The sequence below is a fragment of the Myotis davidii genome, unplaced genomic scaffold, assembly GCF_000327345.1.
Source record: "Myotis davidii unplaced genomic scaffold, ASM32734v1 scaffold252, whole genome shotgun sequence".
Classification (NCBI taxonomy): Eukaryota; Metazoa; Chordata; class Mammalia; order Chiroptera; family Vespertilionidae; genus Myotis; species Myotis davidii.
In genome coordinates, this window is record NW_006283768.1 from 2,805,619 (window position 1) to 2,820,350 (window position 14,732).

Consider the following 14,732-nt stretch of genomic DNA (forward strand, 5'->3'; position numbering starts at 1 on the left):
ACTGCTTGATGTGAGCAAACACAGCAAAATTTGAGGTTGTTTCTCTCTCTCTCTCTCTCCTTCTCCCTCTCCCTCTCCCTCTCTCTCTCCCTCTCCCTCTCCAACTTCTTCTTTCCTCCCTCTCTCCCTGTCTCAATATTATATTTCAACTCTGGGTGATTTAATTGCCTGCTGCTTCCACTGTGCATATTTAAAATTTCCCAAAGCAACCTATTTAACAAGGAATACAAAGCCGCAAGACAGAACACTGGGCCTTTTATTAGTTACACAAAATGGCACATTCTAAATTATGACATTTTTCAGATACAAACATGAGATATTCTAATTAATACTTTCAGATATAGCATTCCCTTAACGCCTAGCTTATTTCTTCCAGCATTAATGGGATTTTTTCTTATGATTGGATACTTGCCAGTAATGATGGCGTGAAGTGTGTATATAAATAAGGAAAGGGAATGAAGCTACAAGAGAGTTTTTTGGTTGTTGTTGTTTGTTTCTGTTTACTTTTTTTTTTATCAAATCTCTTATTAGACTGAAACATTTGGGTGTTTGGATTAAAATCAGTTAAAAATCTATTTTCTTTTACAGTTTTGCTTTGCTATAGTAACAGCCCCTATTAAGTCAATAAACTCTTTTTCATCTGCCTTCTATGTCTATTCTAGTGCAACAGAGAATTGTAGTCTATATTATTGATTTCCACCCTGATAAAAAGCACAGAGATATTGCTGCACTGTGTAATTATAATATTTTACAGTGAAAGCAATAGTTTCTGTTTACCAGTAAACTGGGTGTTTCTGACATAACATTGTTGCCAAATTCTTGCAAAGAATTAGTATTGCTCTTCGCCTTTCTTTTGGAAAACAAAAGGCTTTCTCCTAGTGAAAGTACTAAGCTTGTAAGAAGGACAGGACTGTATTAAGGAAAAGTATGGGAGTAGAAAAGACAGACAGAGAGTTGCAATTGACGATTAGGAATTATCATTTAATGTTTATTTACTTTAGGAGAATTAGTGTCTTCAGTGCATAAATAAATAGTTCATCATCAGAATTGCAATATTATCTCAAAATAAAGCTAGCTTATTTACCATGGAGCCAAGTATGCAATACAACCTCTGAATTCACTTGAAATTGTCAAATATAGATAAGCTGGTGGGTAGGGCAAATTCAGAATTCATAATGGATGTCAGTAGAGTTCAGAGTTACCTAGGTAACATAGTGTAGTATATTTTAAAAGCCAAAGTAGTGGTCAAAGGCAATACAATGTAGAATATATGGAAAATATCACTGTCAATGCTTATTCACTAATTTGTTCAAAACAGTTGTATTCGGACACATTGCTTTCTTATTTATCTCCTATATTATAAACTTACAAACACCTTTTACTCAGATATGTAGAAATTTTGGATAACATATTAAAACCTAAAAGACTTACATACATATGGTGTATGTGCATATGTGTGTGGGTTGGAGGGAGGGAGGGTGGGAGGAAGAGAGGGAGGGAAGGAGAGAAAGAGAAATGGAATGGGAGAGAGAGAGAGAGAGAGAGAGAGAGAGAGAGAGAGAGAGAGAGAGAGAATATCAAGTTCAAGAGAAAGACGGGATTCCTCAAGTGCTAAAAATGAAGCAAGAACTAAAAGCTAGAGAAGTAATGTTCTGAGTAGACCCGGGAGTAACCAAGAGGGGCCTTGAACATGGCTGTAGGATGAAAGATATATCCTCATTGGACATGGATATGGGGTTGGGAGTGAGGGTTTCAGTTTTGGCACAGCGGCAGAAGCCCTGAATTGGCAAGAGCCTGAGGCCAGGAGTTGAAAGCAAGAACCCTGCATAAAGCTGGGTTTCATAAATGGCAGCTCCTTTCATGAAAAATAACTAAAAAATATTTACCCACCAACCTAGGGAAGCCACAGGAAAATTCATGGCAGCGAAAAGAAAAATAAATAAAACCTATAGTAAAACCACAGTCCTACACCCAGCTTTGGAATGGAGTCTAAGTACAGGGGGCCAAAAATAAAAGATGTGTAATTTACATATTTGGTAAAACTTCTGGGGCACCAGCAAAAGCAAACAGCAAGCCATTCTATGTATATGTGTGTGTGTGTGTATATATATATATATATATTTCATAGTGGAAGGGAGAGGGAGAGCGAGAGAGAAACATCAATGATGAGAGAGAATCATTGATTGATCGGCCACCTCCTGCATGCCCCGCACTGGGGATCAAACCTGCAACCGGGGCATGTGACCTGACCAGGAATCGAACTCTGACCTCCTGATTCATAGGTCAACACTCAACCACTGAGCCACACCGGCTGGGCACAGAGCAAGCCATTCTTTAGAGTTCTTTCCACAACCCAAGTGCATTGGTCTATGATAAAAATAGCTCCGTCTGGAAAATGAGCTCATAATATGAAGTTTCATATCACCCAAGGGAACAGTCTGCTTAAAGGAGAGGCAGCAACATAATGTATGGGTGAGTTAGCACTCTCGTAACATGGATTCCTAGGGCAATCTGAATGAGACTATAAAATAAATAAAAACAAAAACTGTATTTTAAAAGGAATATAAGCACAAATGGAAGAATAGGATATTGTGAAAAGGGCAGTCAGATTTAGGAAAGAAATCAAGTGGAAAGTCTACAATTATAAACATGATTAAAAGTTGCAACTCAATAGATTAAAAATCAGATCAAATTAGAGAAAGCTTTAGATAAAGTTAGAGAGAAAATTAGTAAAATGAAATGTAGAGCTCATGAAACTTCTCAGAATACAGGGGGGAAATATAAAGTGAGTGATTATATAAAAGGGAGGCTAAAACCCACGGAGGATAAAATGAGGATAACCACAATTTACTATGCAAGGGAGCGAAGTTGAAAATATCTTTGAACAATCAAGAGGGCTTGCCTTAGCCAGTTTGGCTCAATGGATAGAATGTCAGCCATTGGACTAAAAGGTCCCAGGTTCGATTCTGGCCAAAGTCACATGCCTGGGTTGCAGGCTGGGTCCACAGTAGGGGGCATGTAGGGGCAACTGATCAATGATTCTCTCTCATCCTTGATGTTTCTATCTCTGTCTCCCTCTCCCTTCCTCTCTGAAATCAATTTAAAAAAAAAAAAGAGGGCTTACTACTCACAGACTCTCATTAGTAAATTACCAAACTATAAAAACTGATTATTTTTAAAAAGGGAAAAACTAATAAAGGGGAAGTTGAAGATAAGATGAAATTAAATTATAGATAATAGTAGCACAGAATATGGGAAGGTGTGACTGAGTTACAATTTTCTAATTCCATATCTTGTTCAAGGAAAGAACAATAATACTACCTGCATTAGATTTTACAGATATGACCAACTAGACACATAAAAATTGAATGCATAAATTCAAAATAAGATTTTTAAGGACCGAGCAGGAACAATAAAGAAAGAACAAAAAATGTGGTAAATTAAAACAATAGATGAGATGTATGCATCAAGGATCATCATAAATCAGGGATAACAACGTAAATGAATTCAATTCACCTGTTAAAGGAAATTCAAAATTGTAGTAGGAAAAGAATCCAGTTTTATACTGTTTATGAGAGAAATAATGAAATAATTATAGAGAAAGACCGACAGGTAAGAAGTGGAACTTACAGTAGGGTTCAAACTTTATAAAGTCCAATTAATGGCTTTGACTAACTGATTGGGCTATTCTTAATTTAATTTCATTTCCCATTGTGCTTAAGTAATACAAAATCTTGGAGATTTTGTTTGCTTGCAGTTTTAATTTAGATTTTTCTTGACTTTATCATTCTTAGAATGTTTAATTTTCCATTGGATATTTAATCAAAAGTTTTCTAAATTGTTTACCTGGCTATTAGTTGTTTGTGTGAGAAGTCTTAGAAATCAGATGTTTCCTCAACACAAATTTAAAATTTTAAAAGGCTAGCTTACAAAATTATATAGTATGTTTAAGGTATAATAATGCTAAATGCTAGCAAATGTGCAGTAAACTAGAATTTCTTGTATTTTACTAATGGGAATACAAATTTTTACCATTATTTGGGGACATGATTTGACAATATGAATTAAGAGCTTTAAAAGTGCTCATAGCCTTTGGCCCAGTAATTCTACTTCAATGAATAAAATCTCAGTAATAAAAATACCGAAAAAGATATATGCCAAATATGTAATATTCTTTGTATTTTACTGCAAAAAAAAAAAAAGCAAAATCCAAAAGTTCAATATTAGAACCCTGGTTGAGTAACAAAAGCTACTTCCATAAGTTGGAATATCATATAGCCACTAAAATATGTGTATATGCTGGTTGAACAAGAAAATGCATTTGTAGATGCATTTTATCATAAGTATCTAAAAGTAAGCGTCAGAAAAAGATGAATGAAATTTAGGCATTTAAGCTTGTGAGATTATAATTAATTATTTTTCTTTTTCCATATGCACTTTATTCTCCATATTCTTTATATTTCATATTTCATTATGTTTATAACTGTAAATGACATTTTGAAAAAGAGATGTTGAGGATTGCCAGAAACAACTGCATATCTTATAAGCAGAGTCCCAGGATTTGAAATGTAGCAAAATCACTGATGCGTCCTGGGAATTTGGTCACATTGATTCACATTAGATTAGATTTAAATGAGATTACCAAAAATGTATTTGCACAAAATACTTGCATAAAGCTCTGCTTTATAAAACCCTAGGTAACAAGAGTTACTTATAGCCAGTAAATCAAGTGCATATATAAAAGGAATTTGAAGACATGGGGATTTGGAACTGAATTATAGTTTTGCATTATTTCCCAGTTGCCTATTTTATACACTTGCAAACACACTTATCCTTAAACTCTTTGATAAATTGGATTCATTATATGATGCTGTGTAATTTCATTTGTGAAACAAGGTCATGGTCTTTAAGCAATTTCAGAAGCTCGACTAAGGTTTTTAGGCCATTCGTACACATTAGTTGATATTGAAGTATAATATATATCATTATCTGTTACATTGGATATATAGTTATTGGCCTGAAAAAGTAGTTCCTATATTGGAGATACTGCCTTCAAATTAAGAACTTCTAGAAATTCGTGTTATTAACACATTCTTAAAGGTTATTTAAAAACCATCAAAGTCACTTAATGTCCCAGAAAAAAATTGGACATTTTTGGTTTATAAGTACATTGTTATTTTAAAAACCATTTAAAAACTGGATTCCTTTGGTATGCTGAAGGGTATGAATTGCATTGAACAAGAAAGGGTAGATGACTTGGAGTATTTTTCACTATTAAAAATAACTGAACACACATGTCTGATATGAGAAACTTAGCATTAATAACAAATGAGACTGTTTTTACTTAATTAATAATACTGCAGAATAATGTATCTTATTCAATGGGAAATCCATTGTGCTGTGTATCCATTTAGGTTTCTTTATATCATTCCTAAAATTATATTACAATAGTCCCTGGTTTTGCCATATAGTTTTGCAATACGATTTACTTGAAATAGTTCTGGCAAGAGAGACTGAGACAGAGAGAACTTTAGACAAAATTGAAAAAGATACAGAAGAAGGAAAAAAGCACTTAGGACGATCTCTAAAAATGCTAAGTCAAAAAGCATATTTACCTTTTTTACCTTTTATGTTGAAACTAGAGGCCCGGTGCATGAAATTTGTGCACTGAGACGGGGGTTGGAGATAGGGGCCCTCAGCCTAGACTGCACCCTCTCACAGTCCAGGAGCCCCCTGGACTATCAGCAGTCAGACAGCCTTAGTGCTGTCGCAGAGGCCCGCCACCGCCGCTGCACTCACCAGCCGTGAGTCCGGCTTCTGGCTGAGCAGTGCTCTCCTGCATTGAGCATCTGCCCCCTGGTGGTCATTATCATAGTGACCAGTCGTTCTGCCATTGGGCCAAAACCGAGTCTCCAACATTCCCCAAGGATTCCTGGATTGTGAGAGGGCACAGGCCAGGCTGAGGGACACCACTGGTGAACAATTGAGGCCGGGGAGGGACCCAGGAGGTTGGCCAGCTGGGGAGGGACCTTGGGAGGGCTCCAGGGTGTGTCTGGCCTGCCTTGCTCAGTCCCAATTGCCTGGACCCCAGCAGCAAGCTAACCTACCGGTCAGAGCATCTGCCCCCTGGTGGTCAGTGAACATCATAGAGAGCGGTTGAGCAGCCTTAGCATATCATTAGCATATTATACTTTGATTGGTTGAATGACTGACTGGCCGACCTAACACTTAGCATATTAGGCTTTTATTATATAGGATACAAGTGTATTACCAAGAACTGACAACTTTGAACTTTTATAATCTCTGTAATGAATATGTAGTAAGATCTACCTTGTCATGATTACCTTATAATGGTTCAATTCATGCTACTTTTTTATTTTCAAAATAGCAATCCAAGGACTATACATATGGCTTAGTCCAGAAATGGTGCTTTATATGTATATATGAATACACTCAATTAGATTATTACATGCTGACTCTATTCCTGTAGACTTTAGCTTTTAATCCTATTTGAAGATTGGAATCCCATATAGGGATATGTAACAATTCAAATCTGAATTCAGAAATGCTCCTTCTTGCTGAAGAGGGTTTATGCCACAGTGGACAAATTAAAAACTGCAATTTACAAACAAGAACTGCCTGGAATTATGTCTGCATCAGTGAACTTCCTGACTTCAGGAAATTAAAATGTTATGCAGTCTGCAAATTTAGCACTTTCTCCTCATTAAAAAATTTACATGTCACACAGCTCTTCCCTTAATTCTGACATACAGAGGAAGTGGTGGAAGTCTATGTGTAAATTGTGGTATGGACGCATTGCATACCCGGCTCCCCAGAATCCCAGGTGCATTTAGTGTGAGAAAATAATTTACTTTACAAATAGTTTTTTCTTGACTTCAGGATGATGTGTTTATGACTGCTATAGCAGGCATTTGAGTAGGTGCGAGTCAGTTCCCAGTGCAATTCTTGTCAGCACAGCAGTTTGATAGGGAATGCAACATTGTGAGTGTCAGCGCGTGCTTTTATGTGTAGTTTGGAAGAAGTTGATGTCATAGCTGCGTCTGTACAGTCCTTGATAGGTGTAGTGCCCCAGCTGGCAAATAAGTATCCTGCGTGTGGACTGGCTGCCCGACACAGTGCTCTGCTGTCTCCGGGACAGTAAGCGCGGTTTGCTTTTGCTTTTTCCCTTTCTGGTAAAACATTTTCCTGCTTTTGAAAGCAGGGATGTGGTTAGAAACTGTCACCCACAGAAACCTGTTGAACACCTAAGGAGCCCCCACATGGGTTAGTGTGAGAGGACGGATGCAAGGTCTTCAGCTTCTATGATGGAAAGGAAACTCCTAGCAATTCAAGAAAGGTGCCACCTCTGACAACCACAGTAGAGTGTGGACCCCTTCAAATTGCATGGGTGCAGGGCCAGGGCTTTCAATCACATTTTTTTCTTTTGCCTAAAAGCCCGGCGGAGAGAGTGATATATGCTAGAAGAAAGCAGCCTTTTCAGGACTCTGTTATTTTCCCACCAGATGTCTTTACTGCCATGGATTATAATGTCATTACCTTTGGATTTAATAGTTCATTATTCTTCTTAAGGAATATTGATGGGGATGGAGTCTACTTCATTAAAAACACTTGGGCAGCTGAACTGTGGATTTGATTCAACTGTTGAGTTAAATTTCAGCCATTAATTCTTCACCTACTGTGAGTCACGAGATAAGACTTTTACATCCTGAGAGGTTAATTCCGAGCTGTTCATTTTCAGAGGGTGTGGCTGTTGCCGTCAGGAAAAAGGCCGTCAGTGTAGTCGGGACGGCCTCCTATCCTGTGAAAGCTGCAGCTCGAATGACCACGGCAATTTAGGCAACTGAAAGCAGTGATAAGCAAATGGTCTTTGCAATTTTTGTTGGCAAGGCCTCGAATGTATGTATTCATTTATTTGGAGATCCTTAAGCCCCTGTCAATAGATAAACTCTCAGAAGAGTGGTAAATTATAATAAATGACCTGAGTGTCTTTGACAGACCTGACCTTTGACATCATTAGTGCAGTCCTGATGGGCTGGCCAGATAAGAACTGACCTAAAAGGAAAAAACAAAACCTGGACATGCTTATTCTGAATGGCCCTGGAGGTTTTCAGTAAGAACATTTGCATCAGAAGAAATGTAACCCGGGTGAGAAAAAATCACATATTTTGGGCTTAGGGTAAAGTCACTGGCAAAAAGAAAGACCAAGCAGCTAGGTTGAGGAGAGGGGAAAATCCACCAAGAGTAAAGAGTCTTCTTAACTCGAAGATCATAAAAATGAGGACAGATCTTTTGAAGTGCTCAAGTATACTTCAGATAGATGAATATGACTCAAACTCACCCAAAACTTGATGATTTAAACACATGTATTTTTATAGAACACAGTGCTTTTTATAATCTATAATTAAGTTGTATTCATAATTTACATCCAAATCCCCATATAATATATGAAGTATCCTCTATTTTTTAAATTCTCACAATATCATAAATCGATTCGCGTGTATTAAGGCCATCAAAGCAGCTCCCTATTGAAATATAATGAGTAAGTCTGGAAGGCAGGCAGGAACACTTTATAAAACTCCGCCCATCTTCCTTTGGCTAGGAATTTGATAATTAATCTGAAGAAAGAGAGTTTTAATTCCCAACTTTAGTGGACATAAATATTACTGTATCACATGTATTTTAGTTTAAAGGAATTACAGATATAATTTAAATTTTATTCACTTTCTACTTAATGCATTGACTTTAGGCCCTGGCAAATATTGCTTCTGACTCCCATCCTATATAATAAAGAGCTAATATGCTAATTAGACCGAACATCTGAACGACTGTCTGGACATCCTTCTGGACAACCATCCTTCCAGACAACCTTCTGGACAAAGCTGGGGCTGCAAGGGCTGGCCAAGGCAGCTGGGTATGAGAGGGGCTGCGAAGGCCTAAGAGGGTTGGTTGAGACTGTGAGGGTGCAAGGGCCGAGCCCCTTGCACGAATTTTGTGCACCAGGCCTCTAGTCTACTATGTTAGACATGGCCATACAGAAACAAACTTAAGCTGAGTTTAATTTAATAAAACTCAAAAAGTACAAAAAAATAACCTTACACACAGAACTTTTGGTAAGCCTCTAATCATTGCTCTCTCTTGTAAAGGAAGAAACGGAGGTGTAAAATTGAAACAGCCCACTCAATGTCCACTATAAGTTAGTGTAAAAGCCAACATAGGAACCCAGATCAGTCACATTTTGAAATACTCCTTTTTGTGTGTGTGCTCTTAAATGGTGGAAACAACTAGCTATCAGCTTTTTATTGCTTTAAAATATGATTTTCTTCTGATTAGTAGTATCCTTCTAATTATTGGTGTTTATTCCTTTTTCATGTTGGTATCATTTGAGGAAAGCAATGTTTCTCTTTTAAATATTTATTTATTGCAGGGTTTTATGCCAAATACAATGTGATGATCATACATTAACAACTGCATCATTCTAGCTTGGCTCTCCAGTTACATTAGAATAGGAATATCCAACTTTGGTGCACCTCTTGCCTTGCCCCACACTTGAGACAAAGGCCACTGTTTGGAAGTTGTTTCATTTAAGGGTGAAAAATCTCTGTTATTTTAGCATTACCTCATTCAATCACTGAAATGCAAAGTAATCCATGAATATATCAAGCCCTTTTCTATTATTTCCTTGTCTCTCCTCATTTAAGTCTACCAGCTAATGCCCAGACAACACTTTCAAAGGCTGTTGAGCTATTTAGCCTAAGTACTGGGCACCCTGTCTGCTGTTTCACCATCTTTCTGATGTTGGACAAGTCCTTTTACCACTCTATGCTCCTGCTCTTTAGGCTGCAGATAAAAAAGGGTTACGGGAGGAAATCCTAACCACTGATCTATTTTAACACCAATATCCTGGGGGTTTGTGAGGTAGTCAGGCATAGCATGGTTTTGGAGACTTTAAACCTGCCTAGTGATGCTCAGTTCTGACACTTCTCACATCAATATATTTGCTTGGCAGTTTTTTTTCTATTAACTATTATCTATAGCATAAAAACAATTTAAATTATCATTTTTTTTCAATTAATCACAACATCATGATCCTTTTTGGCTGTCACTGTCATCTGTAAAGCAGGAAAATAATTTTTTTAAGACTGGAAAAATCAACCCAGTTGCTGTTTACTGGGGAAATTAAGATTTACACATGGTTTCTGGCAATGTTTCTGAGGTTTCCCAACTATAGACACATCAAGTAGGTTATGTTTAGACATATCGTTACACAATTAGGAGCCATGTACTTCGGGGCCATGTACTAGAAAACCAAGAAAAGTTCTTTCCTTTTTAACATACTTGAGTATGGACTCTCATCTTTTATAAAAGTTGGACAACTGCTGGAAAAAATGGGCAACCCCACCTCTGGTCTAAAGGGTGACCTTGTGAAAAATAGAAAAAGTCATCCTTTCTTCAAGCCACCATCAGCCACAAATTGCTCTAGTGACAATCCAGATCTACAGTCAGTCAACAAGATGTGAATGGCACCACTCAGAGTTGAATAATGCAAAACTCTCACATTGTGAGCTTTACTGCCAAGAGGGTGAAATCAGATTTCAGCTTCAACATTTTTGGTAACTTTAAAATATCACTCCTCAACTCTGAGACTTAGTTTCCTCGTCGGGAAATGCTGGAATAAATAACCTCTTTAAACGGTGTCTTGAGCAACAGTGAGATGGCTTCCTGGCGGGAGGAGCACTTCAGTATCTGAGACAGCCTCCCCTTCCTCTGCACTGTTCATGTCTTCGCTTAATTTTCCCCACAATGAAACTCTCCCAACCCCTATTCTCTCAGGTCAGGGAAGTCTCTCCATTGGAAAATATATGTTCTTTAAAATTACAAAAAAGAACACAACAATACCAAAAACCCAAACACAAAAAATCAACAACAAAACTAGGAGGTCATAGGACATGAGCATGTCCCATAGTAGAAGCACTAGCTTGGCCTAGTTGCAGTTGCTAAGGCTACTGAAACCAATGGGGCAAGCAGGTCTCATTGAGTAAGTGAGTAACCTTAGCCTTCACTCACTAAGTGCCACAAAACCCCCTGATCATTATGATAATCGAAGAACACATCCCCTGCCCCATTTCCAAATACCCATTTTAGAAGTGACACTGGCTCTGGTTGACAAACCGTTTTAGCATCAAGTTTCACTCTGGTCTTGGACATTTGCTTCTGAAACCCACCACTATATCTTTGCCAGAATCCACAAAGGCCAGGAAATAAACCTCTTTAAATGGAGAGTGTGAGAAAGTATACTTAGAAGAGTGCATTGCTCATGGTTTCTCAGAAAAACTGGGCTTCTTATCTCTATAATTACTAGGGAATCTGAAATTCAAACAAATGTCCTAAGGTCACTCATTAAATAATAGGTTGCCTTGACTCTACAAATAAAAGCCATTAAGAGCCCAGCGTCTCAGTGTACTTATAATGTGCAAGATAATGATATTAATATAGTTGCCATTTATTGATAGCTTGCTATGTACCAGCATTTTATAAATCTCCTTTCTCCTTTTCACAACTGTATGGAAGTGAGTCTCTCTATCTCCTTACACGGATGAGAAAACTGATGCTTTGGGAAGTGCAGTGGTTTGACCAAGTTCTCATGGTTAAGGAAAGGGCAGAGCAAGGAGTCAAACAAAAGTCTACACACTTGAAAAACTCAGTTTCACTGCCTTGGCCAATAGCCACGGTGCTTTCTCATTTGGCCTCACTTTCAAGTAGTAGGAAAAGTAACTGAAATCCCTAACTTACGAACCAGGCTACTGATATTGACACAGAAAACAATTATTTTGTACTGTGTTCTGCCAGAGATATTATTTTTCATTATTGCTGGGACTACTCTCAGCAGGGTCACCTCATTAGCAGAAGAAAATGGCCCCTGTTGTTCTGTGAGAGATGGAGAAGTGTAAAAACAAACTCTAGAAAGTGATTCTGTTCCCCCTGTGTAAGGGCTAGAACAGTCACCCCCTTCTTTTCTGTCCCAGCCTCCTGTGTGATGTTTTAGTTCTATAGTTACAGAAGGGTTTTGAAAAGGATGGAAAAGTTTTACAGAGCTGCCTTCCAAATCTCTTTATCAGTGTTCCCATAACGGAGTATTTTGGGGTGTTGAACCACTGGTGAGTATGCTGAGCACTGCTCTGTTTTAAATGTGCCCATGTAGGAAAATAACAGTTGGTGTAGATTGGTCCTAAATGGTTATGAGGAATAACTATTAGTGAGACTTTTTTAATTTTATCTTCCAGCAACCTCAAATGCAAACATTTCATCAAATATATATATATATAACTATTGGTAGACATCTCCCAAGCCATGTGTTGTAGAAACCATCCATAAAATGACGTCACTTTGCTCTCTATGGACAAACCCAAATGATCTTTTCAAAATTACATTTGATCACAGGATTTGCACTTCATTTAGAATAAATTCGAAATGCCTTGTCATGAACTACCAGGCCTACATGATCTCGCTGCTGCTCACACCTCTGAGTGGCCCTTTTTCCTCTCACTCACTGCCCTCTAACCACTCTATTTTTATGTCAGGGCTTTTGCATTTACTGTCCCTCTTCATGGAACATCATTCCCTCTTGATCTGTATTTGGCTGATTCTTTCTCGTTGTTCAAGTTTCAGCTCAGACTTCATTTCAACAACAAAAATTGTTCCCTGAGTCCCTAACTTTGTCATCCTTTTATATCCATTCACATTGTATTCTTTTGTCTTATTTTTTAAAAGGACTTTTTCAGCATTTGAAATGATCTTATTTATCATTTATTTTCCTGTTTGTTTTTCTGTTACACTAGAATGAAAGCGGGGACTTTTCCCATCTCATTTGTCATTGTACCCCTCTGGCTAATATAGAACCCAGCATATTTTAAGTTTCAAGAGAATTTGTTGGATGAATGAATGAGTGAATGAATGAATGGATTCCAGTTCTGTTCCTGCAATGAAATATAAGACTCAGATAAATACCATAAGGCACAAAAATGTTTATTGAGTGGTCCAGATCTCCATAATTGTGGGAAAGTTGAGATTAAAATCAAAATGATAAAAAAATTTTATTATTCCCTGGCTAGCCTATCAAAAACAGGGACTCTATAGGGAAGTAGGCATAAAAGCCAAGAAAACCCAGAACGGCTTTACAGGGAGAGATTTCAGCTCATGCTCTGTTTCTCTGGAAGTTGGCTTCTCCCTTTATGAGCTCCAGCTCTTCTGTGCACTGAGCAGGCCCTCACGATTCTTATCAAAACGTTCACGGTGAACATCAAATCATACCCAAATGTCCTAGCTTACACTAATTTCCAGGGCCTCTCACCAGCCAAAAACATATCTCTTGGCATCCGTCTTTAACATCTTCCCTACCAAAAGGACAACATTAGTGATCTGTTCTCCTCTCCCAGCAGTGAACCTGTATTATCTTAAGTCTTTGGGGTTCAGAAATAAATAACGTTTTCTCTAGTGCCTGTATATGTCCCAGATGTCCTATTATTGAGTTCACAGAATACAAATGGAAAAGGGTTATTACCAGGCAGAAGCTTTTAAAATGAAAATCAAACCTAATACATGGGCTCAGACACCTGGAGTAAGGAATATAATATTTATAAAACTGAGTTGGAGGTTGCAATCATTGCTCTAAAGTAAAGCATTAAATATTAATTCAAAGCAAACCTGTCTGTGCTGCAGCAAAGCTCTCTTTCATTAAGGTGGCACTGCATGTTTCTCAGAATTACTTCCCCCAAATAGGTAAATAGCTTGTAAGAACTGAGTGTTCTGCAAACTACCAAAAAATCTACCCGAGGCACGATTTAGAATTAAAGCATTAGATACCTTTGATTTTGAACCAATTAATTGTGATTCTTGTAGGTCCTCTACATGTCTGCCCTTGAGTATCGCTAGGAAAGTTTAATGCTTCTTATTCATCTCCATTTGATTAATCCAAACGGTGCCAGATCATTTGATTAACTCATGTTGCAGCATATTAAATATTAGAAAACTGCGGGAGCCAGTTATGAGTTGTACTTTTTAAATCTCCGTATTTTTTTTATTTCAAAACGTTCATCTTTCATGTTTTTAAATCTTTTCTACTAATCTTCTACTTCACATTGGTATTTTTATTAATTATTATGACTACTGTTATTTCCTGTTTCCTACCTTGAGATATACTAAAAAGAAAGAAAAATAAGATTGCTAGTTATTTCTGCTTCTACTGTGAGATGAGGTTTCCATTTTGCCCGATTTACCCCGTTCCTCTGAAGCCCTGAAATAAATAACCTTGTAACCTCTAGGCCCTATTGATTTTTGAATGATTTCAAATAAAAAGTTTCCAGTTTCCATTGCATTGACAGACTGCCAGTCCCTGGGCGAAACCTATTGGATTCCCATTAAATGGAGCAGGCAGGAAACAACAACAAAAAATTCCAAAAAAGGGACTTCGAAATGGAGCAGGGAGAGGTGGTGGAAGCTCAGCTCAGTAAATGGGTACTTAACCTTTGACCAATGACGACAGGTCCCCTTTAGTTCTATTAGACCAAGAGCAAGCTGTTATGATTTAATAAAAAAAGAAAAAAACTGTTTAGGGCTTTACTGAATATGTCCTGGGAATTAAAGCATATGGCAGGGATAAGGAAAAAAGATTTGCCTTATGCTAATGACCCATGATGTCTGAAATAAATTAGATC

General features: G+C 37.6%; 1 protein-coding gene across 2 annotated transcripts in view; it reads left to right on the top strand.

The window, feature by feature from the left end:
- UNC5C (unc-5 netrin receptor C) overlaps positions 1-14,732 on the top strand; it is a 399,182-nt gene that overhangs the window by 329,878 nt on the left and 54,572 nt on the right. The gene's annotated exons all lie outside the window — the stretch shown is intronic.